The sequence below is a fragment of the Mus caroli genome, unplaced genomic scaffold (genome assembly GCF_978045245.1).
Source record: "Mus caroli unplaced genomic scaffold, Mus_caroli_1 scaffold_4, whole genome shotgun sequence".
In the NCBI taxonomy this organism is placed as follows: Eukaryota; Metazoa; Chordata; class Mammalia; order Rodentia; family Muridae; genus Mus; species Mus caroli.
This window is the reverse complement of record NW_028227259.1, coordinates 86332532-86338531: the sequence shown is the minus strand read 5'-3', so window position 1 is coordinate 86338531 and position 6000 is coordinate 86332532.

Genomic DNA, 6000 nt, shown 5'->3' with positions numbered 1-6000 from the left:
TTCTTCAACTATGTTTGTAGAAGCTTTATTTGTAATATTCAGAAACTGGAGACAACCTAGATGTCCCACAACTGAGGAATGAATAAAGAACATGTGGCAGATGTTCTACACAATGGAATATTAATCATCAAAAATCAAAGGTATTTGCTATGTAAATGCATTGGGGCAGGAGGGGGCACTCTGAGAACACCAAGGGTCCAGGTTAATTGACACTATTGGTCTTTCTGTGGGACTTCTATTCCTTTTTCGGGCCCTCAAATCTTCCAGAAACACTTTCATAAGAGTCCTCAAGCTGCATCTGCTATTAGCCTGTAAGTCTACATCCATCTTAGTCAGGCGCTGGGTGGAGCCTCTCAGAGGACAGCCACATTGGATTCCTGCCTGCAAGCATTAAAGTGTATCATTAATAGCATCAGGGATTTGTGCTTGCACGTGGAATGGCTATCAGTTTGGGCCAGTTATCGCTTGGCTATTTTCTAAATCTGCTCCGTTCCCCTTCCCTGCATTTTTTGGGTGAATTTGTGTCCATACCACTGTACTTGGGCTCCTACCTGGCTACATGACCATAAAGTGACCTACTGAGGTTCAATAACCCAATGCTCTGCTAAGGACACCCCCATTGATTTTGGGCAACTCTCCATCCCAGGTCTCTGGCAATTCCTGGTACTCCTTCATCCTGGTACATCAAGTGTCTGTCAATCTAGATGAATACCTTTCCCACTTAGGACAGACAGATTCTTTGAGTTAATTTTGTATCCTTTCACTTTGCTAAAGGTTTGTATCAGTTGTAGTCCTTTGTTAGAATTACATGGTAGGTTTCCTTGAGGGTTGTTTTGTTTTGTTTTTGTTTGGTTTGGTTTTTAATCCAGTCATCCCCATATCACTGGGAAGAAACCTATTTGATGATGTTTTTGGATGATATTTTTGATGTGTTCTTGGATTCTGTTTGCAAGTATTACTTGAGTATTTTTTCATCAATGTTTATAAGAGAGATCAGTATTAATTTCTCTTTTTATTTGTAGTCCTTGTGGTTTAGGTATCAGGGTGACTGTGACTTCATAGAATTAGTTTTATAGTGTTTCATCTGTTTCTTTTTTTTATCTTTTTTCCAATTTTTTATTAGGTATTCACTTCATTTACATTTCAAATACTAACCCAAAGGTCCCTATGCCTTCTCCCTGCCACCTCTGCTCCCCTATACATACACTCCCCCTTCTTGGCCCTGGTGTTTCCCCTGTACTGGGGCATATAAAGTCTACAAGACCAAGGGGCCTCTCTTCCCAATGATGGCCGACTAGGCCATCTTCTGCTACAACTGCAGCTAGAGACATGAGCTCTGGGGGTACTGATTTGTTCATATTGTTGATTCACTTATAGGGTTGCAGACCCCTTTAGTTTCTTTAGCCTCCATTGGGGGCCCTGTGTTCCATCCAATAGCTGACTGTGAGCATCCTGTTTGCCAGGCACTGGCCTAGCCTCACAAGAGACAGCTATATCAGGGTCCTTTCAGCAAAATCTTGCTGGCATGTACAATAGTGTCTGCATTTGGTGGATGATTATGGGATGAACCCCTGGGTGGGGCAGTCTCTGGATGGTCCTTTCATCTTATCCTTTCATCTTATCATCTTATCTCCAAACATTGTCTCTGTAATTGCTTCCATTGGTGTTTGGTTCCCAATTCTAAGAAGGGGCAAAGTGTCCACACTTTGGTCTTCATTCTTCTTGAGTTTCATGTGTTTTGCAAATTGTATCTTGGGTATTCTAAGTTTCTAGGCTAATATCCACTTATCAGTGAGTGCATATCATGTGAGTTCTTTTATGATTGGGTTACCTCACTCAGGATGATACCCTCCAGATATATCCATTTGCCTAGGAATTTCATAAATTCATTGTTTTAAATAGCTGAGTAGTACTCCATTGTGTAAATGTACCACATTTTCTGTATCCATTCCTCTGTTGAGGGGCATCTGGGTTCTTTCCAGCTTCTGGCTATTATAAATAAGGCTGCTATGAACATAGTGGAGCATGTGTCCTTATTACAAGTTGGAACATCTCCTTAGTATATGCCCAGGAGAGGTATTGTGGGATCCTCTGGTAGTACTATGTCCAATTTTCTGAGGAACCGCTAGACTAGACTAATTTCCAGTGTGGTTGTACAAGCTTGCAATCCCACCAACAATGGAGGACTGTTCCTCTTTCACCACATCCTTGCCAGCATCTGCTGTCACCAGAATTTTTGATCTTAACGATTCTGACTGGTGTGAGGTGGAATCTCAGGGTTGCTTTGATTTGCATTTCCCTGATGATTAAGGATTTTGAACATTTTTTCAGGTGCTTCTCAGTCATTCAATATTCCTCAGTTGAGAATTCTTTGTTTAACTCTGTACCCCATTTTTTAATGGGGTTATTTGATTTTCTGGAGTCCTTCTTCTTGAGTTCTTTATATGTATTGGATATTAGTCCCCTATCTGATTTAGGACTGGTAAAGATCCTTTCCCAATCTGTTGGTGGCCTTTATGTCTTAATGATGGTGTCTTTTGCCTTGCAGAAGCTTTTCAATTTTATGAGGTCCCATTTGACAACTCTCCATCTTACAGCACAAGCCATTGCTGTTCTATTTAGGAATTTTTCCCCTGTGCTCATATCTTCGAAGCTTTTCCCAGCTTTCTCCTCTATAAGTTTCAGTGTCTCTGGTTTTATGTGGAGTTCCTTGATCCACTTAGACTTGACCTTAGTACAAGGAGAAAATTATGGATCAATTTGCATTCTTCTACATGATAACTGCCAGTTGTGCCAGCACCAATTGTTGAAAATTCTGTCTTTTTTCTACTGTATGGTTTTAGCTCCATTGTTTAAGATCAAGTGATCTAGGGGTGCGGGTTCATTTCTGGGTCTTCAATTCTATTCCATTGGTCTCCCTGTCTGTTGCTATACTAGTACCATGCAATTTTAATCACAATTGCTCTGAAGTACAGCTTTAGATAAGACATGGTAATTTCACCAGAGATTCTTTTATCATTGAGAAGAGTTTTTGCTACCCTAGGTTTTTTTTTTTTTTTTTTTCCAGATGAATTTGCAAATTGCCCTTTCTAACTCAGTGAAGAATTGAGTTTGAATATTGACGGGGATTGCATTGAATCTGTAGATTACTTTCAGCAAGATAGCCATTTTCACTATGTTGATGCTGCCAATCCATGAGCATTGGAGATCTTTCCTTCTTCTGAGATCTTTAATTTTTTTCTTCAGAGACTTGAAGTTCTTATCATTCACGTCCTTAGTTAGAGTCACACCAAGATATTTTATATTATTTGTGACTGTTGTGCAAGGTGTTTTTTCCCTAATTTCTTTCTCAGCCTGTTTATCCTTTATGTACAGAAAGGCCATTGATTTGTTTGAGTTAATTTTCTTTTTTTTTTAAATTTTTAATATTTTTTATTACGTATTTTCCTCAATTACATTTCCAATGCTATCCCAAAAGTCCCCCATCCCCCCCCCCACTTCCTTACGCACCCATTCCCATTCTTTTGGCCCTGGCATTCCCCTGTATTGGGGCATATAAAGTTTGCAAGTCCGATGGGCCTCTCTTTCCAGTGATGGCCGACTAGGCCATCTTTCAATACATATGCAGCTAGAGACAAGAGCTCCGGGGTACTGGTTAGTTCATCATGTTGTTCCCCCTATAGGGTTGCAGATCCCTTTAACTCCTTGGGTACTTTCTCTAGCTTCTCCATTGGGAGCTCTGTGATCCATCCAATAGCTGACTGTGAGCATCCACTTCTGTGTTTGCTAGGCCCCGGCATAGTCTCACAAGAGACAGCTATATCTGGGTCCTTTCAGCAAAATCTTGCTAGTGTATGCAATGGTGTCAGCGTTTGGAAGCTGATTATGGGATGGATCCCTGGATATGGCAGTCTCTAGATGGTCCATCCTTTCATCACAGCTCCAAACTTTCTCTATCCAGCTTCTGCACTGAATCTGTTTATCAGGTTTAGGAGTTCTCTGGTGGAATTTTTGGGGTCACTTATATATACTATCATATCATTTGCAAGTAGTGATATTTTGACATCTTCCTTTCCAATTTGTATCCCCTTGACCTCCTTTTGTTGTCGAATTGCTCTGGCTAGGACTTCAAGTACTATATTGAATAAGTAGGGAGAAAGTGGGCAGCCTTGTCTAGTCCCTTATTTGACTAGGATTGCTACCAGCTTCTCTCCATATACTTTGATGTTGACTATTGGTTTGCTGTAGATTGCTTTTATTTTGTTTAGGTATGGGCCTTGAATTCCTGATCTTTCTAAGATTTTTTTTTTATTAGACCTTTTCTTTATATACATTTTAAATGCTATCACGAAAGTTCCCTATACCCTCTCCCCACCCTGTTCCCCTACCCACCCACTCCTGTTTCTTGGCCCTGGCATTCCCCTGTAATGGGGCATATAAAGTTTGGAATATCAAGGGACCTCTCTTCCCAGTGATGGCCGACTAGGCCATCAAATGCTTTCTCTGCACCTAAGAAGATGATCATGTGGAGATGATAATTTTGTCTTTGAGTTTGTTTATATAGTGGATTACATTGATGTATTTCCGTATATTTAACCATCCCTGTATCCCTGGTTGAAGCCTCCTTGGTCATGATGGATGATCATTTTGATGTGTTCTTTTATTCGGTTTGCAAGGATTTTATTGAGTATTTTTGCATTGATATTCATAAGGGAAATTGGTCTGAGGTTCTCTATCTTTGTTGCATCTTTTTGTGGTTTAGGTATCAGAATAATTGTGGCTTCATAGAATAAATTGGGTAGAGTACTTTCTGTTTCTATATTGTGGAATAGTTTGAGAAGAGTTGGATTTAGGTCTCCTTTTAAGGTCTGATAGAACTCTGCACTTAACCTATCTGGTCCTGGGCTTTTTTTGGTTGGGAGACTATTAATGACTGCTTCTATTTCTTTAGGGGATATAGGACTGTTTAGGTCATTAATCTGATCCTGATTTAATTTTGGTACCTGGTATCTGTCTAGTTTTGTTGAGTATAGCCTTTTGTAGAAAGATCTGATGGTGTTTTGGATTTCCTCAGGATCTGTTTTTATGTCTCCCTTTTCATTTCTGATTTTGTTAATTAGGATACTGTCACTGTGCTCTCTAGTTACTCTGGCTAAGGGTTTATCTTTCTTGTTGATTTTCTCAAAGAACCAACTCCTGGTTTGGTTGATTCTTTGAATAGCTCTTTTTGTTTCTGCTTGGTTAATTTTTCCCCTGAGTTTGATTATTTCCTGCTGTCTACTCCTCTTGTGTGAATTTGCTTCCTTTTGTTTTAGAGTTTTTAGGTGTACTGTCAAGCTACTAGTGTATGGTCTCTCTAGTTTCTTTTTGGAGGCACTCAGAGCTATGAGTTTTCCTCTCAGGAATGCTTTCATTATGTCCCATAAGTTTGGGTATGTTGTTGCTTCATTTTCATTAAACTCTAAAAAGTATTTAATTTCTTTCTTTATTTCTTCCTTGACCAAAGTATCATTGAGGAGGGTGTTGTTCAGTTTCCACATGAATGTTGGCTTTTTTTTTTTAAGATTTATTTATTCATTACATGTAAGTACACTGCAGCTGTCTTCAGACACAGCAGAAGAGGGAGTCAGATCTTGTTAAGGATGGTTGTGAGCCACCATGTGGTTGCTGGGATTTGAACTAAGGACCTTTGGAAGAGCAGTCGGGTGCTCTTACCTGCTGAGCCATCTCACCAGCCCCGAATGTTGGCTTTTTATTGTTTATGTTGTTATTGAAGATCAGCCTTAGTCCATGGTGATTTGATAGGATGCATGGCACAATTTCAATATTGTTGTATCTGTTAAGGCCTGTTTTGTGTCCAATTACATGGTCAATTTTGGAGAAGGTGCCATGAGGTGCTGAGAAGAAGGTATATCCTTTTGTCTTAGTATAAAATGTTCTGTAGATATCTGTCAAATGCATTTGTTTCATAACTTCTGTTAGTTTTACTGTGTCTCTGTT